This window comes from Triturus cristatus, chromosome 12, assembly GCF_964204655.1.
Source record: "Triturus cristatus chromosome 12, aTriCri1.1, whole genome shotgun sequence".
NCBI lineage: Eukaryota > Metazoa > Chordata > Amphibia > Caudata > Salamandridae > Triturus > Triturus cristatus.
In genome coordinates this window covers 661,163,783-661,187,784 of record NC_140595.1, presented here as the reverse complement: position 1 = coordinate 661,187,784, position 24,002 = coordinate 661,163,783, and the positions used below count along the sequence as shown (strand labels likewise).

Genomic DNA, 24,002 nt, shown 5'->3' with positions numbered 1-24,002 from the left:
GCCATCTTGCATTTCATGCAAACACCACATCAGTGCATTTAAAAATACATTTGTAGAATAATAAATATGATGAAAACAGTGTTCTCACATGATAACCATAAACTGAAGAGCTGCAAAAAATGCTGTATCAGCTACTTACAATAAAAGGTGACTCGAAAAAACTAGCAAAAGAAGAGCATCATCATATTAAAGGTTCTATTCACCATCTTGAGTTGCACCATAGCAGCTTATGGTGCTTTTCTGCTCAGAGTGTGCCTCCAATCCCACATTCATTTTTAATTTCTTTGCAGTTTAAAAACCAACAATTACTGCTCGAAGTTCACTTTTCAAAACCATTCAACCTATTAAATGTATTTCTCTAACCTATGAATGTGGTCCATGTTCACTTTTCCTCATCTTCATCTCGATACTCCTTTCCCAGAAACCAGGTTCACTTCTTCATTCAACCCACCCATCCAAAGTCACCAAATCTTTGAAGCAAGTCTGCCTATTCTCCCTTTCTCTCTATGTACAAGATACCTTGTATCATTTGAATGGACAGCAGGAGAGAAGGATATTTATGGTAAGTGGGGGTGGGGTTTTGAGGAGTAACCTCATTTGCCTAAGAGCCGGGGTATCTGGGAAAAAAAGTATTTTATGGGGGAAGACTTTCACATCTCCTTGGTGAAATTTGTAGGGCCTTATAACATCCTTTCTGTGGATGCAGATTCAGTCGGAACAGAGGTCCTAGTCCTCGCTCTGCCTTTCAAAGGAACTGTAAATATGCATGGCTTATTTGGCTTTGCCCGGCAGGGCTTGCCCGCCAGGGTGAGAATGGCGTTTGTCAGGCGTTCGTCAGGCGATCGGAAGGGGTGAGGCAATAATTTATAATTCAATGATCTTCATGATATTTTCTTGATAATATGAAAGCAGGAAAGGGAAGCTTGGCAATAAGCAATCCTAAAGCAAGGTGTGACTCCAGGGAAGAATGACTTGAAAACAACATACAGAAAGACTCATGTAAAAAGGCCCTGATGAGGCTTGAACTCATGACCCCTGGTTTACAAGACCAGTGCTCTGCCACTGAGCTACAAGGCCAGTCTGCACGCAGGATGTAAATTGCAACATGTATTCTTACTGAGGTATGAATATATCTATGATTTTGAGACTCTGTATGGAAACGTAGTTGCATATGAATGTCCACGTGCGCGCACACATTGAAGACCATGCTTAAGGCACTTTTTTTGGAAGTATGAAAAACTACATTTTCATATGAGAAAATAAGAGTTTTCGCATTCAAGACCATACCGATAGCTCTAGTTAGTATGTCTGCAATCAGTGACATATAGAGAACCCACTTATTAGAAGTGATCTGTCTCTGTGGGGCAGACATATGTTAACAGTCATTCATTTGAGACGGCCTAAACTTTAGGAGTAAGAGCTGCTTTCTTATCAATCTATTTATCCAAACTGGTTAATAAGCCAGGAGTGAGTGAAAGGCAATCCTCTGGAAACTCCATGAAAGATCTAATTTCTATTACGCACAAAATACTTCACTTTATTTGACATATTTGTTAAAATGGAACAGTCAGATGATCCCATCTAGCGGATCCTGGCTCTGTCTTGAAAGAGAGTGTAAGTGTAATTATACTACAAGAAATGCTGGCCATCAAAAGAGACTCTGATGGCTTTCCGACGAAGGTGGAATTCGAACCCACGCGTGCAGAGCACAATGGATTAGCAGTCCATCGCCTTAACCACTCGGCCACCTCGTCTGCCCTACAGCCCCATCTGAAACCTTGCTTCACAAAAGGTACTGAAGTGTCAATATACTGTACCTAAAAAAGAAAAAAACAGCTGAGGCAAGATCTCACATTCCACGTCTTCCCCCATCAGGGACCTACATTTCATTTTTGGGAAATTCTTACTATGTGCTAATTACAAATATTCATAAGATTCCCCTAGACTTTGTCAGAACTGTCAAGATATAATTCTATGGGGTTTTGAATAGACAGAGCATATGTTATAGGACAATTATAGAATCTATTCCGTTTGGACTGTATTTTTAATAGTCATGATAACATGCTAGCATGTGAGTCGATCTTGCACAGTGAATGATGGAGCAGTGTCTGTCATCTACGTGGTCAGCTGTAGATGGCTCACCTGGGGAGATGTGAAAAGAGAGAGCTCCAGTGGCGCAATCGGTTAGCGCGCGGTACTTATACAGCAGTACTTGCACTGAGCTATGCCGAGGTTGTGAGTTCGAGCCTCACCTGGAGCAGCCGTGTTGATTTTCATAAACCATTTCACAAAAAGTAAAGTTTAAACTCAGAGTATGGACGGCCCTTGCTAGAGAGTCTTTACTTCTTATAGGATCTACGTGTCCTACTCCTCTGGGTGCCAAATATCACATATCCTCCGCGATGCTCAGTTTAAACATTCCATGATGTGCCATCTTGCATTTCATGCAAACACCACATCAGTGCATTTAAAAATACATTTGTAGAATAATAAATATGATGAAAACAGTGTTCTCACATGATAACCATAAACTGAAGAGCTGCAAAAAATGCTGTATCAGCTACTTACAATAAAAGGTGACTCGAAAAAACTAGCAAAAGAAGAGCATCATCATATTAAAGGTTCTATTCACCATCTTGAGTTGCACCATAGCAGCTTATGGTGCTTTTCTGCTCAGAGTGTGCCTCCAATCCCACATTCATTTTTAATTTCTTTGCAGTTTAAAAAACAACAATTACTGCTCGAAGTTCACTTTTCAAAACCATTCAACCTATTAAATGTATTTCTCTAACCTATGAATGTGGTCCATGTTCACTTTTCCTCATCTTCATCTCGATACTCCTTTCCCAGAAACCAGGTTCACTTCTTCATTCAACCCACCCATCCAAAGTCACCAAATCTTTGAAGCAAGTCTGCCTATTCTCCCTTTCTCTCTATGTACAAGATACCTTGTATCATTTGAATGGACAGCAGGAGAGAAGGATATTTATGGTGAGTGGGGGTGGGGTTTTGAGGAGTAACCTCATTTGCCTAAGAGCCGGGGTATCTGGGAAAAAAAGTATTTTATGGGGGAAGACTTTCACATCTCCTTGGTGAAATTTGTAGGGCCTTATAACATCCTTTCTGTGGATGCAGATTCAGTCGGAACAGAGGTCCTAGTCCTCGCTCTGCCTTTCAAAGGAACTGTAAATATGCATGGCTTATTTGGCTTTGCCCGGCAGGGCTTGCCCGGCAGGGTGAGAATGGCGTTTGTCAGGCGTTCGTCAGGCGATCGGAAGGGGTGAGGCAATAATTTATAATTCAATGATCTTCATGATATTTTCTTGATAATATGAAAGCAGGAAAGGAAAGCTTGGCAATAAGCAATCCTAAAGCAAGGTGTGACTCCAGGGAAGAATGACTTGAAAACAACATACAGAAAGACTCATGTAAAAAGGCCCTGATGAGGCTTGAACTCATGACCCCTGGTTTACAAGACCAGTGCTCTGCCACTGAGCTACAAGGCCAGTCTGCACGCAGGATGTAAATTGCAACATGTATTCTTACTGAGGTATGAATATATCTATGATTTTGAGACTCTGTATGGAAACGTAGTTGCATATGAATGTCCACGTGCGCGCACACATTGAAGACCATGCTTAAGGCTAGGCCTGGGCGAAGCACTACGCTACGCTCGCGTAGTTTGCGAAGTTCGCGCTACTTCGCACTACGCGAACTGCACGTAGCACAGTGCGAACACGCGTAGCGTAGTGTTGCGTAGTGCTGCGGTCATTTTTTGCTTGCTCGCGACCGCGAGCAAGCAAAATGACATCCTGGCGAGACTTTTTCCTTGTTCGCGATCGCGAGCATGGAAAATAAACCTCCCGGCGAGATTCCCAATGCGAGAAGGTCAGGTTTCTCATTGCGAGGGGTCGCGTATGCTCGCGACCGCTCGCGATGAGAAACTACCAGTTCGCGTTGAGAAAGCTGCAGCTCGAGTAAAAATCTACTCGAGCAGCAGAAAACTACAGCTCGCACTGTGCAAGATGCCATTTTCAATGATTGCACAGTGCCGGTTGCTTGTCCGCACTGTGCAATCATTGAAAACAACATCTTGCACAGTGCGAACATGTTACTTCGCAGTTCGCGAAGTGCTACGCGTAGCTCGCGTAGTGCGAACTTCACTTTGCGTAGCTTCGCGAAGTGCTACTTCGCGAACTACGCCCACCCTTACTTAAGGCACTTTTTTTGGAAGTATGATGGCTTTCCGACGAAGGTGGGATTCGAACCCACGCGTGCAGAGCACAATGGATTAGCAGTCCATCGCCTTAACCACTCGGCCACCTCGTCTGCCCTACAGCCCCATCTGAAACCTTGCTTCACAAAAGGTACTGAAGTGTCAATATACTGTACCTAAAAAAGAAAAAAACAGCTGAGGCAAGATCTCACATTCCACGTCTTCCCCCATCAGGGACCTACATTTCATTTTTGGGAAATTCTTACTATGTGCTAATTACAAATATGCATGGCTTATTTGGCTTTGCCCGGCAGGGCTTGCCCGCCAGGGTGAGAATGGCGTTTGTCAGGCGTTCGTCAGGCGATTGGAAGGGGTGAGGCAATAATTTATAATTCAATGATCTTCATGATATTTTCTTGATAATATGAAAGCAGGAAAGGAAAGCTTGGCAATAAGCAATCCTAAAGCAAGGTGTGACTCCAGGGAAGAATGACTTGAAAACAACATACAGAAAGACTCATGTAAAAAGGCCCTGATGAGGCTTGAACTCATGACCCCTGGTTTACAAGACCAGTGCTCTGTCACTGAGCTACAAGGCCAGTCTGCACGCAGGATGTAAATTGCAACATGTATTCTTACTGAGGTATGAATATATCTATGATTTTGAGACTCTGTATGGAAACGTAGTTGCATATGAATGTCCACGTGCGCGCACACATTGAAGACCACGCTTAAGGCACTTTTTTTTGAAGTATGAAAAACTACATTTTCATATGAGAAAATAAGAGTTTTCGCATTCAAGACCATACCGATAGCTCTAGTTAGTATGTCTGCAATCAGTGACATATAGAGAACCCACTTATTAGAAGTGATCTGTCTCTGTGGGGCAGACATATGTTAACAGTCATTCATTTGAGACGGCCTAAACTTTAGGAGTAAGAGCTGCTTTCTTATCAATCTATTTATCCAAACTGGTTAATAAGCCAGGAGTGAGTGAAAGGCAATCCTCTGGAAACTCCATGAAAGATCTAATTTCTATTACGCACAAAATACTTCACTTTATTTGACATATTTGTTAAAATGGAACAGTCAGATGATCCCATCTAGCGGATCCTGGCTCTGTCTTGAAAGAGAGTGTAATTATACTACAAGAAATGCTGGCCATCAAAAGAGACTCTGATGGCTTTCCGACGAAGGTGGGATTCGAACCCACGCGTGCAGAGCACAATGGATTAGCAGTCCATCGCCTTAACCACTCGGCCACCTCGTCTGCCCTACAGCCCCATCTGAAACCTTGCTTCACAAAAGGTACTGAAGTGTCAATATACTGTACCTAAAAAAGAAAAAAACAGCTGAGACAAGATCTCACATTCCACGTCTTCCCCCAATCAGGGACCTACATTTCATTTTTGGGAAATTCTTACTATGTGCTAATTACAAATATTCATAAGATTCCCCTAGACTTTGTCAGAACTGTCAAGATATAATTCTATGGGGTTTTGAATAGACAGAGCATATGTTATAGGACAATTATAGAATCTATTCCGTTTGGACTGTATTTTTAATAGTCATGATAACATGCTAGCATGTGAGTCGATCTTGCACAGTGAATGATGGAGCAGTGTCTGTCATCTACTTGGTCAGCTGTAGATGGCTCACCTGGGGAGATGTGAAAAGAGAGAGCTCCAGTGGCGCAATCGGTTAGCGCGCGGTACTTATACAGCAGTACTTGCACTGAGCCATGCCGAGGTTGTGAGTTCGAGCCTCACCTGGAGCAGCCGTGTTGTTTTTCATAAACCATTTCACAAAAAGTAAAGTTTAAACTCAGAGTATGGACGGCCCTTGCTAGAGAGTCTTTACTTCTTATAGGATCTACGTGTCCTACTCCTCTGGGTGCCAAATATCACATATCCTCCGCGATGCTCAGTTTAAACATTCCATGATGTGCCATCTTGCATTTCATGCAAACACCACATCAGTGCATTTAAAAATACATTTGTAGAATAATAAATATGATGAAAACAGTGTTCTCACATGATAACCATAAACTGAAGAGCTGCAAAAAATGCTGTATCAGCTACTTACAATAAAAGGTGACTCGAAAAAACTAGCAAAAGAAGAGCATCATCATATTAAAGGTTCTATTCACCATCTTGAGTTGCACCATAGCAGCTTATGGTGCTTTTCTGCTCAGAGTGTGCCTCCAATCCCACATTCATTTTTAATTTCTTTGCAGTTTAAAAAACAACAATTACTGCTCGAAGTTCACTTTTCAAAACCATTCAACCTATTAAATGTATTTCTCTAACCTATGAATGTGGTCCATGTTCACTTTTCCTCATCTTCATCTCGATACTCCTTTCCCAGAAACCAGGTTCACTTCTTCATTCAACCCACCCATCCAAAGTCACCAAATCTTTGAAGCAAGTCTGCCTATTCTCCCTTTCTCTCTATGTACAAGATACCTTGTATCATTTGAATGGACAGCAGGAGAGAAGGATATTTATGGTGAGTGGGGGTGGGGTTTTGAGGAGTAACCTCATTTGCCTAAGAGCCGGGGTATCTGGGAAAAAAAGTATTTTATGGGGGAAGACTTTCACATCTCCTTGGTGAAATTTGTAGGGCCTTATAACATCCTTTCTGTGGATGCAGATTCAGTCGGAACAGAGGTCCTAGTCCTTGCTCTGCCTTTCAAAGGAACTGTAAATATGCATGGCTTATTTGGCTTTGCCCGGCAGGGTGAGAATGGCGTTTGTCAGGCGTTCGTCAGGCGATCGGAAGGGGTGAGGCAATAATTTATAATTCAATGATCTTCATGATATTTTCTTGATAATATGAAAGCAGGAAAGGGAAGCTTGGCAATAAGCAATCCTAAAGCAAGGTGTGACTCCAGGGAAGAATGACTTGAAAACAACATACAGAAAGACTCATGTAAAAAGGCCCTGATGAGGCTTGAACTCATGACCCCTGGTTTACAAGACCAGTGCTCTGCCACTGAGCTACAAGGCCAGTCTGCACGCAGGATGTAAATTGCAACATGTATTCTTACTGAGGTATGAATATATCTATGATTTTGAGACTCTGTATGGAAACGTAGTTGCATATGAATGTCCACGTGCGCGCACACATTGAAGACCATGCTTAAGGCACTTTTTTTGGAAGTATGAAAAACTACATTTTCATATGAGAAAATAAGAGTTTTCGCATTCAAGACCATACCGATAGCTCTAGTTAGTATGTCTGCAATCAGTGACATATAGAGAACCCACTTATTAGAAGTGATCTGTCTCTGTGGGGCAGACATATGTTAACAGTCATTCATTTGAGACGGCCTAAACTTTAGGAGTAAGAGCTGCTTTCTTATCAATCTATTTATCCAAACTGGTTAATAAGCCAGGAGTGAGTGAAAGGCAATCCTCTGGAAACTCCATGAAAGATCTAATTTCTATTACGCACAAAATACTTCACTTTATTTGACATATTTGTTAAAATGGAACAGTCAGATGATCCCATCTAGCGGATCCTGGCTCTGTCTTGAAAGAGAGTGTAATTATACTACAAGAAATGCTGGCCATCAAAAGAGACTCTGATGGCTTTCCGACAAAGGTGGGATTCGAACCCACGCGTGCAGAGCACAATGGATTAGCAGTCCATTGCCTTAACCACTCGGCCACCTCGTCTGCCCTCCAGCCCCATCTGAAACCTTGCTTCACAAAAGGTACTGAAGTGTCAATATACTGTACCTAAAAAAGAAAAAAACAGCTGAGGCAAGATCTCACATTCCACGTCTTCCCCCAATCAGGGACCTACATTTCATTTTGGGGAAATTCTTCCTATGTGCTAATTACAAATATTCATAAGATTCCCCTAGACTTTGTCAGAACTGTCAAGATATAATTCTATGGGGTTTTGAATTGACAGAGCATATGTTATAGGACAATTATAGAATCTATTCCGTTTGGACTGTATTTTTAATAGTCATGATAACATGCTAGCATGTGAGTCGATCTTGCACAGTGAATGATGGAGCAGTGTCTGTCATCTACTTGGTCAGCTGTAGATGGCTCACCTGGGGAGATGTGAAAAGAGAGAGCTCCAGTGGCGCAATCGGTTAGCGCGCGGTACTTATACAGCAGTACTTGCACTGAGCCATGCCGAGGTTGTGAGTTCAAGCCTCACCTGGAGCTGCCGTGTTGTTTTTCATAAACCATTTCACAAAAAGTAAAGTTTAAACTCAGAGTATGGACGGCCCTTGCTAGAGAGTCTTTACTTCTTATAGGATCTACGTGTCCTACTCCTCTGGGTGCCAAATATCACATATCCTCCGCGATGCTCAGTTTAAACATTCCATGATGTGCCATCTTGCATTTCATGCAAACACCACATCAGTGCATTTAAAAATACATTTGTAGAATAATAAATATGATGAAAACAGTGTTCTCACATGATAACCATAAACTGAAGAGCTGCAAAAAATGCTGTATCAGCTACTTACAATAAAAGGTGACTCGAAAAAACTAGCAAAAGAAGAGCATCATCATATTAAAGGTTCTATTCACCATCTTGAGTTGCACCATAGCAGCTTATGGTGCTTTTCTGCTCAGAGTGTGCCTCCAATCCCACATTCATTTTTAATTTCTTTGCAGTTTAAAAAACAACAATTACTGCTCGAAGTTCACTTTTCAAAACCATTCAACCTATTAAATGTATTTCTCTAACCTATGAATGTGGTCCATGTTCACTTTTCCTCATCTTCATCTCGATACTCCTTTCCCAGAAACCAGGTTCACTTCTTCATTCAACCCACCCATCCAAGGTCACCAAATCTTTGAAGCAAGTCTGCCTATTCTCCCTTTCTCTCTATGTACAAGATACCTTGTATCATTTGAATGGACAGCAGGAGAGAAGGATATTTATGGTGAGTGGGGGTGGGGTTTTGAGGAGTAACCTCATTTGCCTAAGAGCCAGGGTATCTGGGAAAAAAAGTATTTTATGGGGGAAGACTTTCACATCTCCTTGGTGAAATTTGTAGGGCCTTATAACATCCTTTCTGTGGATGCAGATTCAGTCGGAACAGAGGTCCTAGTCCTCGCTCTGCCTTTCAAAGGAACTGTAAATATGCATGGCTTATTTGGCTTTGCCCGGCAGGGCTTGCCCGGCAGGGCGAGAATGGCGTTTGTCAGGCGTTCGTCAGGCGATCGGAAGGGGTGAGGCAATAATTTATAATTCAATGATCTTCATGATATTTTCTTGATAATATGAAAGCAGGAAAGGGAAGCTTGGCAATAAGCAATCCTAAAGCAAGGTGTGACTCCAGGGAAGAATGACTTGAAAACAACATACAGAAAGACTCATGTAAAAAGGCCCTGATGAGGCTTGAACTCATGACCCCTGGTTTACAAGACCAGTGCTCTGCCACTGAGCTACAAGGCCAGTCTGCACGCAGGATGTAAATTGCAACATGTATTCTTACTGAGGTATGAATATATCTATGATTTTGAGACTCTGTATGGAAACGTAGTTGCATATGAATGTCCACGTGCGCGCACACATTGAAGACCATGCTTAAGGCACTTTTTTTGGAAGTATGAAAAACTACATTTTCATATGAGAAAATAAGAGTTTTCGCATTCAAGACCATACCGATAGCTCTAGTTAGTATGTCTGCAATCAGTGACATATAGAGAACCCACTTATTAGAAGTGATCTGTCTCTGTGGGGCAGACATATGTTAACAGTCATTCATTTGAGACGGCCTAAACTTTAGGAGTAAGAGCTGCTTTCTTATCAATCTATTTATCCAAACTGGTTAATAAGCCAGGAGTGAGTGAAAGGCAATCCTCTGGAAACTCCATGAAAGATCTAATTTCTATTACGCACAAAATACTTCACTTTATTTGACATATTTGTTAAAATGGAACAGTCAGATGATCCCATCTAGCGGATCCTGGCTCTGTCTTGAAAGAGAGTGTAATTATACTACAAGAAATGCTGGCCATCAAAAGAGACCCTGATGGCTTTCCGACGAAGGTGGGATTCGAACCCACGCGTGCAGAGCACAATGGATTAGCAGTCCATCGCCTTAACCACTCGGCCACCTCGTCTGCCCTACAGCCCCAGCTGAAACCTTGCTTCCCAAAAGGTACTGAAGTGTCAATATACTGTACCTAAAAAAGAAAAAAACAGCTGAGCCAGATCTCACATTCCACGTCTTCCCCCAATCAGGGACCTACATTTCATTTTTGGGAAATTCTTACTATGTGCTAATTACAAATATTCATAAGATTCCCCTAGACTTTGTCAGAACTGTCAAGATCTAATTCTATGGGGTTTTGAATAGACAGAGCATATGTTATAGGACAATTATAGAATCTATTCCGTTTGGACTGTATTTTTAATAGTCATGATAACATGCTAGCATGTGAGTCGATCTTGCACAGTGAATGATGGAGCAGTGTCTGTCATCTACTTGGTCAGCTGTAGATGGCTCACCTGGGGAGATGTGAAAAGAGAGAGCTCCAGTGGCGCAATCGGTTAGCGTGCGGTACTTATACAGCAGTACTTGCGCTGAGCCATGCCGAGGTTGTGAGTTCGAGCCTCACCTGGAGCAGCCGTGTTGTTTTTCATAAACCATTTCACAAAAAGTAAAGTTTAAACTCAGAGTATGGACGGCCCTTGCTAGAGAGTCTTTACTTCTTATAGGATCTACGTGTCCTACTCCTCTGGGTGCCAAATATCACATATCCTCCGCGATGCTCAGTTTAAACATTCCATGATGTGCCATCTTGCATTTCATGCAAACACCACATCAGTGCATTTAAAAATACATTTGTAGAATAATAAATATGATGAAAACAGTGTTCTCACATGATAACCATAAACTGAAGAGCTGCAAAAAATGCTGTATCAGCTACTTACAATAAAAGGTGACTCGAAAAAACTAGCAAAAGAAGAGCATCATCATATTAAAGGTTCTATTCACCATCTTGAGTTGCACCATAGCAGCTTATGGTGCTTTTCTGCTCAGAGTGTGCCTCCAATCCCACATTCATTTTTAATTTCTTTGCAGTTTAAAAAACAACAATTACTGCTCGAAGTTCACTTTTCAAAACCATTCAACCTATTAAATGTATTTCTCTAACCTATGAATGTGGTCCATGTTCACTTTTCCTCATCTTCATCTCGATACTCCTTTCCCAGAAACCAGGTTCACTTCTTCATTCAACCCACCCATCCAAAGTCACCAAATCTTTGAAGCAAGTCTGCCTATTCTCCCTTTCTCTCTATGTACAAGATACCTTGTATCATTTGAATGGACAGCAGGAGAGAAGGATATTTATGGTGAGTGGGGGTGGGGTTTTGAGGAGTAACCTCATTTGCCTAAGAGCCGGGGTATCTGGGAAAAAAAGTATTTTATGGGGGAAGACTTTCACATCTCCTTGGTGAAATTTGTAGGGCCTTATAACATCCTTTCTGTGGATGCAGATTCAGTCGGAACAGAGGTCCTAGTCCTCGCTCTGCCTTTCAAAGGAACTGTAAATATGCATGGCTTATTTGGCTTTGCCCGGCAGGGCTTGCCCGCCAGGGTGAGAATGGCGTTTGTCAGGCGTTCGTCAGGCGATCGGAAGGGGTGAGGCAATAATTTATTTTTTTTATGTTTGAAAGCTTTATTAGAGAAAAATAAGTATTACAATAAGGTGACATCAGCCAATATGAGAACAAAGGTATAAGATGGGACAAAGAAAGTAGAAGCAGCCAATATCACAATGAAAAACAAAGCATTTTAAATGATGGGGAGGGAAGGAGGGGGGGGAAGGGAGGAGAGAAGAAAACAAAAACATGGTATTGATCGTAGAGGATGGGTAAGCAATAATAGGAAATACAGTCAATGGCAATCAAAAAGTACAGTAAAAGACCATCATATGAGTAATTGCATGAATGAAAAAGAAGTATGAAGAAGGTCAATATAAAGCTAAATTAATTAATAGAAGTGAATTGTACCATATAGGCAATAGTAGGAAGGATTCCTGCGTTACTGAGGAAGGTGAAACTAAAGGGCGCAGAAGAGAAGAAGTATGCTTGAATAAAAGGGGATTAAGGCATGGGGCTTTAGAGGTAAAACGAATTACTTCTTGGAAAGAGTACGGAAGCAGTAGTTCCTGTTCAACACAAAGCCAGAGGGGAGAAAAAGGGGAGGGTTCCTGAGATAACCAGCGGGAAGCCTGTCGAAGGGAAAAGGACTTATGATAGAGGCGAAAGTCTGGAAAGTTGGTACCACCATTAAGTTTAGATTTACGTAAGTTGGAAAGCGATATGCGGGCTTTTTTCTGCTTCCAAAGAAATTTGGACAACGTAGAATCAATGCGACGGAAATAGGAGTTTGGGATACGAAGTGGGAGCATGGATAATAAGTAGATCAAAATAGGGGCAATCATCATTCTGATGGAGTCAAGACGGCCCCACCAGGAAAGAAATAGTGGATTCCAAGAGGTGAGTAATGAGTCTATCCTAGATATGACTGCATTCATGTTGAGTTGAATGGAGGAGGATATAGAGCTAGAAAAAAGAACGCCGAGATATTTAATTTTTGTAGAATTCCAAGCAAAGCCAGTAGCCGTGAAAAAGTGGGGGAGACAAAGTTTGGTTAAAGGAAGAATCTCTGTTTTGTCCGAGTTTATTTTGTAACCGGAGACCAAGGAGAATTTCTGAAATTCGTTTAGTAATGCGGGGACTGAGGTAGGCGGGTCAGAAATAAATAAAAGAATATCGTCAGCATATGCAGACAACTTAAGATGACGTTTACCGTACGGGAAGCCAGAGATGGATGGATTATTGCGTATGGAGGTAAGGAAAGGTTCAAGCGCTAAAATAAATAAAAGAGGTGATAAGGGACAGCCCTGACGAACACCACGTTGAAGTGTGAATGGGGAAGTGAGTTGACCATTAACGAGAACAGACGCTTTGGGCATAGAATATATCAAAGAAATATAAGATATGAATTTAGGGTTAAAGCCGTGCCATTTTAAGGAGGCCAGAAGAAAAGACCAGTCAACCCGGTCAAAGGCTTTCTCAGCATCTACTGAAATGGCTGCAAGGGGAATCGATAGTGAAGGGGCTTTACTTAAAACATTAAGAAAGAGTCTAGAGTTATCCGAGGTCAAGCGGCCCTTAACAAAGCCGCATTGTTCTTTCCCTATAAGATGTGGTAGGAGCGGGTCAAGGCGAAGGGCTAATAGTTTCGCAAAAATTTTATAGTCAACATTAACTAGAGATATAGGTCGATAATTTTTACAGAACTTAGGGTCTCTACCATCTTTAGGGATAAGGCATATGGTAGCGTCCTGAAAAGAGCCTTGGGCTGATCCAGTAGAACAAAAAGACTGAAATAGAGATAGAAGGTGGGGTAAAAGAAGGTCTGAGAAATGTAGGTAGAATTCAACTGGGAAGCCGTCCGGTCCTGGGGTTTTCCCCTTAGTGAGGGAGGATAGAGCAGAGGACAGTTCCGAAATCGTAAGGTCAGAATCAACAGCCGAAATATTAAGGTGGGAAGTATCTGGTTGAGGTATGTTGTCAAAGTAGGATTGAATAAGCTCTGGGGTGGGAGGGTTTTCCGGAGTATATAAAGTTTCATAAAAAGAGTGGAATTGTTCCAAAATTTCTGCATTGGTATGAAGAAGTACATTAGAGGGGGAATAAATAGAATCAATATTAGTACGTTCTTTACGAGATTTTAAATAATTAGCTAACAGTTTACCTGATTTATTTCTACCTCCATAAAATCGCGCGCTGCTCCGGAGAAGAAAAGAGGAGGCAGAGTCTGTGGTAAGTTTGTTAAAGGCAATCTTAGCCTTAAGCAATTCAGGAGACATAATCTTATCAGAGGAAGTATAGAATTGATGTTCCAGAGATTTAATATGTGCAAGGGTGACTTTACGCTTTTGAAGGAATTTTTTCTTTTTTTTAGAGACAAAATCAATAATAAAACCTCGGGCTGTGGCCTTGAAGGAATCCCAAAGAGTATGAGGTGGGGTATCAGGCGTAGAGTTAAGATGAAAAAATTCAGAAGCAAAAGCACGAAAAGAGGAGGAAAAAAGAGGATCAGTAAGAAGAGAAGGGTTGAAGCGCCAGCGAGAAGATTTAGGAGTAGGAGGAAGAAGGTCAAAAACAGTAATAATAGGAGCATGGTCAGAGATAACAATCGGTTCAATAGAGGAAGAAATAAGGTGTTGAGAAAGAGATGAAGAGAGAAAGATATAGTCTAAGCGGGAGAAGGAAGCATGAGGAGGAGAGAAGAAGGAAAAATCCATAACGTCTGGGTGAGTGAGTCTCCATGAATCTACCAAATGAGTTTGGGTGATAGTGTCAAGGAATTGTTTATGAGGTTTATGAGGAGAAAAACGAACAGAGGATCTTCGGTCTAAAAATGGGTCAATGATCTGGTTACAGTCTCCACCCAATAGAAAAGCATCATCTTTACGCTGAATACATTTTGCTGTAATGGAGGGCCAAAAAGAGGAGTCAAAACATGTGGGACCGTAAACATTGAGTATCGTAAGTGGGATATTGTTAATTAGTAGTTTAGCTAAGACCCAGCGTCCCTCGTCATCCTTTTCTTCTAGAACTACTTTACACTGGAGACGCTTATGAATCAAAATGGCTACTCCATTCTTTTTTTGGGAAGCAGAAGAAAATAAAACAGTTCCAACCCATAATCGCTTTAGCTTTAAAGATTCGATGTCAGATAGGTGAGTTTCTTGGATAAGGACGATATCTGGATTGTAAGAGGAAAGGTGGGAGAGTACTCTTTGCCTTTTGATAGGGTGATTAAATCCTTTCACATTCCATGAAACAACTTTGAAGGTGAAAGCTTACTAAACTGATCTAAATCAAGATTTGCAAAAACATACTGTACATGTAATAATAATTCAAACTGTATAGAAGTATTAACCATAAAACTCTTCAAAAAGGAAGAAGGAAGAACAGGTAGAAAAGGGAGAAGAAAAAGGAAAAGGGAGAAGGGGAGGGATGGGAAAAGGGAAGGGAGACCAGTGGGGAAGGAAGAAGGAAGAGAAGAGAGAATGCATAGAAGACAGTACAAATCCAGAAGGATGACTGCGTTAAACATACCTGAAAGAGAAAAAAAAATACACATGGGGAAGGTGGGGAGGTGATGATGCTTTACAAGACGTACGGACCAGGATCAGGAGGAGAACCACATCGAGACCGCACAAAAGGAACATGGAATGGGACAAGGTGTTGAGAGGAGTATCCGATACATATCCGTCTGGGGAGGAAAAAAGGGAAAAATGTTAACATACATAACATGTAGACGTAAAAATAGAAGTCCAGAGAGTAGAAAAAGAAAAAAGAGGGATATATAGGAGATGCCAGAAACAGATAAAGGAGAGAAGAGATACGAATAGAGAGTGTAAGAACTGAGATGAGAAGTAAGGAGAATACACAAAGTCAAAGACAAGCCATTAGGAAGACAAACAAGTTAAACAATAAAAGTCCAATTTCAGCCACTGGTCGAAGCAGAAGAGGAGGCGTCCATCCCTTCTCCACTGTGTAGAAGAAGAAAGTTCCTTAATTCTCCAGGTTCCTGAAATGACCAAGTCTTTTCTCGATAGGTGACTCTGAGAGTACAAGGATGAAACAAGCCATATCTTGCTCCCAAGGCGCGCAGAGAGGGACGCATAGCCAGAAATTCTTTACGTCTGGAGGCGGTGACATTAGAGACATCTTGAGATAGATATACTCGTTGACCTTGCCAAGACACTTGTCTTTTACTCCTCGCGGCTGAGAGAATCAATAAAAGATCTGTGTATTTCAGAAATAAAATAATGACTCCACGAGGTTTTGAGGAGGAGCCCGTTCTGGCACCTAGTCTATGGGCTCTTTGTATACTAATGGAGGTGGAAGGTGGTAGGTCCAGAAGTTTCGACAAGAAAGTGGTGAAGAAAGTTACTGGATTATCCCCCTCAAGATTTTCCGGCAAATTGTAAATACGGAGGTTATTCCTCCTATTTCGATTTTCCAAATCCTCTGTATGCTTTTGGAGTGAGAGGACCGTTTTTTCTAAAGAGTCTATACGTTGTGTGTTGGACTGAACTTTAGGAAGGTGCTGTTCAACAGTAGAGAGACGGGCATCCATATTTTCCCATTTATCTTTTAAAAGCTGCATATCTGTACTCGTCTTTTCAATAAATGGGCGCAGCGCACGCAATTCCTCTAGAATTTGGTCAATAGAAGAATGAGAAGGATTGTCTTCTGGCGTAGGAGAATTTTGCTTGAGGCGCTTGCCCGCCGGAGCGGGTGGGGAAGACTTACTGGTGTTAGTATGAGCCAATGATGATTTTGGAGTCGTCATTTTCGCAGACACAGTGGCTCTATTAGTACCAGATGAAGATGCACCTGAAGTACTCCTCGATGGTATGAAGACAAATTTAGGTTTGCGTAAGTTGACCATAGAAAGGAATGAACGTGCGACAATATAGTCTCAATTCCCTGTGAGAAGACTAAAGGTGCATGTGAAATGTTCCAGAAATATCTCCAAAGAGAGGGAGAAGCACTCAGACGTAACTCAGTGGAAAAGGCGACAGAGAATTAGAGTATGCTAAATAACGAGTACAAAAAAGGGGAGAATGACTAAAATGGAAGCACAGGAAGGAGCATCCTGAAGTAGCTGAGGCGCAGGAGAAACGGGCAAAAAGTCTCAGAGAACGTTGTTATCATAGCGCCATGAGGAGGAAATTTAGGATAAAAAGTATTTCAGAGCAGTGAGCATGTTAGGGCGGGAAACATCCAGTTGTCAGGGGTGAAGCGCCGTAAAACTGCGTATTTGGACGTTTCCTCTAATGTGGAGGAGGAGAGAAAAAACGCAGTAAAGGTGTCTTGCACAATATATATAAGTCTCACCCCTGAAGTGAAGTCGGTGTCTGAAAGTTCATTGGTGTCCAGTGGTACGTCGTGTAGTGACAGCTCCTGTGAGCAGAGGCTCCGATGCTCGAAAGAGCTTCAAAATGGCGGCTCCGTGAGGGGCAGGGAATTCATCGCGGAGAGGGGCGAAAACGGCTCCACAAGCGATGAAAAGCTGCTCCGCCGATTTTGCTAGTGTTCCGCCAGCCAAATCCGGCAACGGTGCTCAGTAGCGGTCCCGTTTACATCGGGAAAAAACGCAGTGAGGTGGTCGATGCGGCGGAGCTCCGTACCTAGCCGGCCATCTTGCGCGGCATCCAAGCCACGCCCCCGAGGCAATAATTTATAATTCAATGATCTTCATGATATTTTCTTGATAATATGAAAGCAGGAAAGGGAAGCTTGGCAATAAGCAATCCTAAAGCAAGGTGTGACTCCAGGGAAGAATGACTTGAAAACAACATACAGAAAGACTCATGTAAAAAGGCCCTGATGAGGCTTGAACTCATGACCCCTGGTTTACAAGACCAGTGCTCTGCCACTGAGCTACAAGGCCAGTCTGCACGCAGGATGTAAATTGCAACATGTATTCTTACTGAGGTATGAATATATCTATGATTTTGAGACTCTGTATGGAAACGTAGTTGCATATGAATGTCCACGTGCGCGCACACATTGAAGACCATGCTTAAGGCACTTTTTTTGGAAGTATGAAAAACTACATTTTCATATGAGAAAATAAGAGTTTTCGCATTCAAGACCATACCGATAGCTCTAGTTAGTATGTCTGCAATCAGTGACATATAGAGAACCCACTTATTAGAAGTGATCTGTCTCTGTGGGGCAGACATATGTTAACAGTCATTCATTTGAGACGGCCTAAACTTTAGGAGTAAGAGCTGCTTTCTTATCAATCTATTTATCCAAACTGGTTAATAAGCCAGGAGTGAGTGAAAGGCAATCCTCTGGAAACTCCATGAAAGATCTAATTTCTATTACGCACAAAATACTTCACTTTATTTGACATATTTGTTAAAATGGAACAGTCAGATGATCCCATCTAGCGGATCCTGGCTCTGTCTTGAAAGAGAGTGTAATTATACTTCAAGAAATGCTGGCCATCAAAAGAGACTCTGATGGCTTTCCGACGAAGGTGGGATTCGAACCCACGCGTGCAGAGCACAATGGATTAGCAGTCCATCGCCTTAACCACTCGGCCACCTCGTCTGCCCTACAGGCCCATCTGAAACCTTGCTTCACAAAAGGTACTGAAGTGTCAATATACTGTACCTAAAAAAGAAAAAAACAGCTGAGGCAAGATCTCACATTCCACGTCTTCCCCCAATCAGGGACCTACATTTCATTTTTGGGAAATTCTTACTATGTGCTAATTACAAATATTCATAAGATTCCCCTAGACTTTGTCAGAACTGTCAAGATATAATTCTATGGGGTTTTGAATAGACAGAGCATATGTTATAGGACAATTATAGAATCTATTCCGTTTGGACTGTATTTTTAATAGTCATGATAACATGCTAGCATGTGAGTCGATCTTGCACAGTGAATGATGGAGCAGTGTCTGTCATCTACTTGGTCAGCTGTAGATGGCTCACCTGGGGAGATGTGAAAAGAGAGAGCTCCAGTGGCGCAATCGGTTAGCGCGCGGTACTTATACAGCAGTACTTGCACTGAGCCATGCCGAGGTTGTGAGTTCGAGCCTCACCTGGAACAGCCGTATTGTTTTTCATAAACCATTTCACAAAAAGTAAAGTTTAAACTCAGAGTATTGACGGCCCTTGCTAGAGAGTCTTTACTTCTTATAGGATCTACGTGTCCTACTCCTCTGGGTGCCAAATATCACATATCCTCCGCGATGCTCAGTTTAAACATTCCATGATGTGCCATCTTGCATTTCATGCAAACACCACATCAGTGCATTTAAAAATACATTTGTAGAATAATAAATATGATGAAAACAGTGTTCTCACATGATAACCATAAACTGAAGAGCTGCAAAAAATGCTGTATCAGCTACTTACAATAAAAGGTGACTCGAAAAAACTAGCAAAAGAAGAGCATCATCATATTAAAGGTTCTATTCACCATCTTGAGTTGCACCATAGCAGCTTATGGTGCTTTTCTGCTCAGAGTGTGCCTCCAATCCCACATTCATTTTTAATTTCTTTGCAGTTTAAAAAACAACAATTACTGCTCGAAGTTCACTTTTAAAAACCATTCAACCTATTAAATGTATTTCTCTAACCTATGAATGTGGTCCATGTTCACTTTTCCTCATCTTCATCTCGATACTCCTTTCCCAGAAACCAGGTTCACTTCTTCATTCAACCCACCCATCCAAAGTCACCAAATCTTTGAAGCAAGTCTGCCTATTCTCCCTTTCTCTCTATGTACAAGATACCTTGTATCATTTGAATGGACAGCAGGAGAGAAGGATATTTATGGTGAGTGGGGGTGGGGTTTTGAGGAGTAACCTCATTTGCCTAAGAGCCGGGGTATCTGGGAAAAAAAGTATTTTATGGGGGAAGACTTTCACATCTCCTTGGTGAAATTTGTAGGGCCTTATAACATCCTTTCTGTGGATGCAGATTCAGTCGGAACAGAGGTCCTAGTCCTCGCTCTGCCTTTCAAAGGAACTGTAAATATGCATGGCTTATTTGGCTTTGCCCGGCATGGCTTGCCCGCCAGGGTGAGAATGGCGTTTGTCAGGCGTTCGTCAGGCGATCGGAAGGGGTGAGGCAATAATTTATAATTCAATGATCTTCATGATATTTTCTTGATAATATGAAAGCAGGAAAGGGAAGCTTGGCAATAAGCAATCCTAAAGCAAGGTGTGACTCCAGGGAAGAATGACTTGAAAACAACATACAGAAAGACTCATGTAAAAAGGCCCTGATGAGGCTTGAACTCATGACCCCTGGTTTACAAGACCAGTGCTCTGCCACTGAGCTACAAGGCCAGTCTGCACGCAGGATGTAAATTGCAACATGTATTCTTACTGAGGTATGAATATATCTATGATTTTGAGACTCTGTATGGAAACGTAGTTGCATATGAATGTCCACGTGCGCGCACACATTGAAGACCATGCTTAAGGCACTTTTTTTGGAAGTATGAAAAACTACATTTTCATATGAGAAAATAAGAGTTTTCGCATTCAAGACCATACCGATAGCTCTAGTTAGTATGTCTGCAATCAGTGACATATAGAGAACCCACTTATTAGAAGTGATCTGTCTCTGTGGGGCAGACATATGTTAACAGTCATTCATTTGAGACGGCCTAAACTTTAGGAGTAAGAGCTGCTTTCTTATCAATCTATTTATCCAAACTGGTTAATAAGCCAGGAGTGAGTGAAAGGCAATCCTCTGGAAACTCCATGAAAGATCTAATTTCTATTACGCACAAAATACTTCACTTTATTTGACATATTTGTTCAAATGGAACAGTCAGATGATCCCATCTAGCGGATCCTGGCTCTGTCTTGAAAGAGAGTGTAATTATACTACAAGAAATGCTGGCCATCAAAAGAGACCCTGATGGCTTTCCGACGAAGGTGGGATTCGAACCCACGCGTGCAGAGCACAATGGATTAGCAGTCCATCGCCTTAACCACTCGGCCACCTCGTCTGCCCTACAGCCCCATCTGAAACCTTGCTTCACAAAAGGTACTGAAGTGTCAATATACTGTACCTAAAAAAGAAAAAAACAGCTGAGGCAAGATCTCACATTCCACGTCTTCCCCCAATCAGGGACCTACATTTCATTTTTGGGAAATTCTTACTATGTGCTAATTACAAATATTCATAAGATTCCCCTAGACTTTGTCAGAACTGTCAAGATCTAATTCTATGGGGTTTTGAATAGACAGAGCATATGTTATAGAACAAATATAGAATCTATTCCGTTTGGACTGTATTTTTAATAGTCATGATAACATGCTAGCATGTGAGTCGATCTTGCACAGTGAATGATGGAGCAGTGTCTGTCATCTACTTGGTCAGCTGTAGATGGCTCACCTGGGGAGATGTGAAAAGAGAGAGCTCCAGTGGCGCAATCGGTTAGCGCGCGGTACTTATACAGCAGTACTTGCACTGAGCCATGCCGAGGTTGTGAGTTCGAGCCTCACCTGGAGCAGCCGTGTTGTTTTTCATAAACCATTTCACAAAAAGTAAAGTTTAAACTCAGAGTATGGACGGCCCTTGCTAGAGAGTCTTTACTTCTTATAGGATCTACGTGTCCTACTCCTCTGGGTGCCAAATATCACATATCCTCCGCGATGCTCAGTTTAAACATTCCATGATGTGCCATCTTGCATTTCATGCAAACACCACATCAGTGCATTTAAAAATACATTTGTAGAATAATAAATATGATGAAAACAGTGTTCTCACATGATAACCATAAACTGAAGAGCTGCAAAAAATGCTGTATCAGCTACTTACAATAAAAGGTGACTCGAAAAAACTAGCAAAAGAAGAGCATCATCATATTAAAGGTTCTATTCACCATCTTGAGTTGCACCATAGCAGCTTATGGTGCTTTTCTGCTCAGAGTGTGCCTCCAATCCCACATTCATTTTTAATTTCTTTGCAGTTTAAAAAACAACAATTACTGCTCGAAGTTCACTTTTCAAAACCATTCAACCTATTAAATGTATTTCTCTAACCTATGAATGTGGTCCATGTTCACTTTTCCTCATCTTCATCTCGATACTCCTTTCCCAGAAACCAGGTTCACTTCTTCATTCAACCCACCCATCCAAAGTCACCAAATCTTTGAAGCAAGTCTGCCTATTCTCCCTTTCTCTCTATGTACAAGATACCTTGTATCATTTGAATGGACAGCAGGAGAGAAGGATATTTATGGTGAGTGGGGGTGGGGTTTTGAGGAGTAACCTCATTTGCCTAAGAGCCGGGGTATCTGGGAAAAAAAGTATTTTATGGGGGAAGACTTTCACATCTCCTTGGTGAAATTTGTAGGGCCTTATAACATCCTTTCTGTGGATGCAGATTCAGTCGGAACAGAGGTCCTAGTCCTCGCTCTGCCTTTCTGCATGGCTTATTTGGCTTTGCCCGGCAGGGCTTGCCCGCCAGGGTGAGAATGGCGTTTGTCAGGCGTTCGTCAGGCGATCGGAAGGGGTGAGGCAATAATTTATAATTCAATGATCTTCATGATATTTTCTTGATAATATGAAAGCAGGAAAGGGAAGCTTGGCAATAAGCAATCCTAAAGCAAGGTGTGACTCCAGGGAAGAATGACTTGAAAACAACATACAGAAAGACTCATGTAAAAAGGCCCTGATGAGGCTTGAACTCATGACCCCTGGTTTACAAGACCAGTGCTCTGCCACTGAGCTACAAGGCCAGTCTGCACGCAGGATGTAAATTGCAACATGTATTCTTACTGAGGTATGAATATATCTATGATTTTGAGACTCTGTATGGAAACGTAGTTGCATATGAATGTCCACGTGCGCGCACACATTGAAGACCATGCTTAAGGCACTTTTTTTGGAAGTATGAAAAACTACATTTTCATATGAGAAAATAAGAGTTTTCGCATTCAAGACCATACCGATAGCTCTAGTTAGTATGTCTGCAATCAGTGACATATAGAGAACCCACTTATTAGAAGTGATCTGTCTCTGTGGGGCAGACATATGTTAACAGTCATTCATTTGAGACGGCCTAAACTTTAGGAGTAAGAGCTGCTTTCTTATCAATCTATTTATCCAAACTGGTTAATAAGCCAGGAGTGAGTGAAAGGCAATCCTCTGGAAACTCCATGAAAGATCTAATTTCTATTACGCACAAAATACTTCACTTTATTTGAAATATTTGTTAAAATGGAACAGTCAGATGATCCCATCTAGCGGATCCTGGCTCTGTCTTGAAAGAGAGTGTAATTATACTACAAGAAATGCTGGCCATCAAAAGAGACCCTGATGGCTTTCCGACGAAGGTGGGATTCGAACCCACGCGTGCAGAGCACAATGGATTAGCAGTCCATCGCCTTAACCACTCGGCCACCTCGTCTGCCCTACAGCCCCATCTGAAACCTTGCTTCACAAAAGGTACTGAAGTGTCAATATACTGTACCTAAAAAAGAAAAAAACAGCTGAGGAAAGATCTCACATTCCACGTCTTCCCCCAATCAGGGACCTACATTTCATTTTTGGGAAATTCTTACTATGTGCTAATTACAAATATTCATAAGATTCCCCTAGACTTTGTCAGAACTGTCAAGATCTAATTCTATGGGGTTTGAATAGACAGAGCATATGTTATAGGACAATTATAGAATCTATTCCGTTTGGACTGTATTTTTAATAGTCATGATAACATGCTAGCATGTGAGTCGATCTTGCACAGTGAATGATGGAGCAGTGTCTGTCATCTACTTGGTCAGCTGTAGATGGCTCACCTGGGGAGATGTGAAAAGAGAGAGCTCCAGTGGCGCAATCGGTTAGCGTGCGGTACTTATACAGCAGTACTTGCGCTGAGCCATGCCGAGGTTGTGAGTTCGAGCCTCACCTGGAGCAGCCGTGTTGTTTTTCATAAACCATTTCACAAAAAGTAAAGTTTAAACTCAGAGTATGGACGGCCCTTGCTAGAGAGTCTTTACTTCTTATAGGATCTACGTGTCCTACTCCTCTGGGTGCCAAATATCACATATCCTCCGCGATGCTCAGTTTAAACATTCCATGATGTGCCATCTTGCATTTCATGCAAACACCACATCAGTGCATTTAAAAATACATTTGTAGAATAATAAATATGATGAAAACAGTGTTCTCACATGATAACCATAAACTGAAGAGCTGCAAAAAATGCTGTATCAGCTA

At 41.7% G+C, this 24,002-nt stretch overlaps 20 non-coding genes across 20 annotated transcripts; 7 read left to right on the top strand and 13 right to left on the bottom strand.

The window, feature by feature from the left end:
* Positions 1-1,005: 1,005 nt before the first annotated feature.
* On the bottom strand, positions 1,006-1,077 carry TRNAT-UGU (transfer RNA threonine (anticodon UGU)). Its single transcript has one exon. It is a non-coding gene; the product is annotated as a tRNA-Thr (tRNA).
* A 1,088-nt stretch (positions 1,078-2,165) lies between these two features.
* TRNAI-UAU (transfer RNA isoleucine (anticodon UAU)) lies at positions 2,166-2,260 on the top strand. Its single transcript has 2 exons — positions 2,166-2,203; positions 2,225-2,260. It is a non-coding gene; the product is annotated as a tRNA-Ile (tRNA).
* A 1,174-nt stretch (positions 2,261-3,434) lies between these two features.
* TRNAT-UGU (transfer RNA threonine (anticodon UGU)) lies at positions 3,435-3,506 on the bottom strand. The gene has a single exon. It is a non-coding gene; the product is annotated as a tRNA-Thr (tRNA).
* A 741-nt stretch (positions 3,507-4,247) lies between these two features.
* Positions 4,248-4,329, bottom strand: TRNAS-GCU (transfer RNA serine (anticodon GCU)). Its single transcript has one exon. It is a non-coding gene; the product is annotated as a tRNA-Ser (tRNA).
* A 1,075-nt stretch (positions 4,330-5,404) lies between these two features.
* Positions 5,405-5,486, bottom strand: TRNAS-GCU (transfer RNA serine (anticodon GCU)). Its single transcript has one exon. It is a non-coding gene; the product is annotated as a tRNA-Ser (tRNA).
* Positions 5,487-5,898: 412 nt separating this feature from the next.
* Positions 5,899-5,993, top strand: TRNAI-UAU (transfer RNA isoleucine (anticodon UAU)). Its single transcript has 2 exons — positions 5,899-5,936; positions 5,958-5,993. It is a non-coding gene; the product is annotated as a tRNA-Ile (tRNA).
* Positions 5,994-7,153: 1,160 nt separating this feature from the next.
* Positions 7,154-7,225, bottom strand: TRNAT-UGU (transfer RNA threonine (anticodon UGU)). The gene has a single exon. It is a non-coding gene; the product is annotated as a tRNA-Thr (tRNA).
* A 1,083-nt stretch (positions 7,226-8,308) lies between these two features.
* On the top strand, positions 8,309-8,403 carry TRNAI-UAU (transfer RNA isoleucine (anticodon UAU)). The gene is made up of 2 exons: positions 8,309-8,346; positions 8,368-8,403. It is a non-coding gene; the product is annotated as a tRNA-Ile (tRNA).
* A 1,174-nt stretch (positions 8,404-9,577) lies between these two features.
* Positions 9,578-9,649, bottom strand: TRNAT-UGU (transfer RNA threonine (anticodon UGU)). Its single transcript has one exon. It is a non-coding gene; the product is annotated as a tRNA-Thr (tRNA).
* Positions 9,650-10,238: 589 nt separating this feature from the next.
* Positions 10,239-10,320, bottom strand: TRNAS-GCU (transfer RNA serine (anticodon GCU)). Its single transcript has one exon. It is a non-coding gene; the product is annotated as a tRNA-Ser (tRNA).
* Positions 10,321-10,731: 411 nt separating this feature from the next.
* TRNAI-UAU (transfer RNA isoleucine (anticodon UAU)) lies at positions 10,732-10,826 on the top strand. Its single transcript has 2 exons — positions 10,732-10,769; positions 10,791-10,826. It is a non-coding gene; the product is annotated as a tRNA-Ile (tRNA).
* A 6,792-nt stretch (positions 10,827-17,618) lies between these two features.
* TRNAT-UGU (transfer RNA threonine (anticodon UGU)) lies at positions 17,619-17,690 on the bottom strand. Its single transcript has one exon. It is a non-coding gene; the product is annotated as a tRNA-Thr (tRNA).
* Positions 17,691-18,279: 589 nt separating this feature from the next.
* TRNAS-GCU (transfer RNA serine (anticodon GCU)) lies at positions 18,280-18,361 on the bottom strand. The gene has a single exon. It is a non-coding gene; the product is annotated as a tRNA-Ser (tRNA).
* A 412-nt stretch (positions 18,362-18,773) lies between these two features.
* TRNAI-UAU (transfer RNA isoleucine (anticodon UAU)) lies at positions 18,774-18,868 on the top strand. The gene is made up of 2 exons: positions 18,774-18,811; positions 18,833-18,868. It is a non-coding gene; the product is annotated as a tRNA-Ile (tRNA).
* A 1,174-nt stretch (positions 18,869-20,042) lies between these two features.
* TRNAT-UGU (transfer RNA threonine (anticodon UGU)) lies at positions 20,043-20,114 on the bottom strand. The gene has a single exon. It is a non-coding gene; the product is annotated as a tRNA-Thr (tRNA).
* A 589-nt stretch (positions 20,115-20,703) lies between these two features.
* Positions 20,704-20,785, bottom strand: TRNAS-GCU (transfer RNA serine (anticodon GCU)). The gene has a single exon. It is a non-coding gene; the product is annotated as a tRNA-Ser (tRNA).
* Positions 20,786-21,197: 412 nt separating this feature from the next.
* On the top strand, positions 21,198-21,292 carry TRNAI-UAU (transfer RNA isoleucine (anticodon UAU)). The gene is made up of 2 exons: positions 21,198-21,235; positions 21,257-21,292. It is a non-coding gene; the product is annotated as a tRNA-Ile (tRNA).
* A 1,158-nt stretch (positions 21,293-22,450) lies between these two features.
* Positions 22,451-22,522, bottom strand: TRNAT-UGU (transfer RNA threonine (anticodon UGU)). Its single transcript has one exon. It is a non-coding gene; the product is annotated as a tRNA-Thr (tRNA).
* A 589-nt stretch (positions 22,523-23,111) lies between these two features.
* TRNAS-GCU (transfer RNA serine (anticodon GCU)) lies at positions 23,112-23,193 on the bottom strand. The gene has a single exon. It is a non-coding gene; the product is annotated as a tRNA-Ser (tRNA).
* Positions 23,194-23,604: 411 nt separating this feature from the next.
* Positions 23,605-23,699, top strand: TRNAI-UAU (transfer RNA isoleucine (anticodon UAU)). Its single transcript has 2 exons — positions 23,605-23,642; positions 23,664-23,699. It is a non-coding gene; the product is annotated as a tRNA-Ile (tRNA).
* The last annotated feature ends 303 nt before the right edge of the window (positions 23,700-24,002 follow it).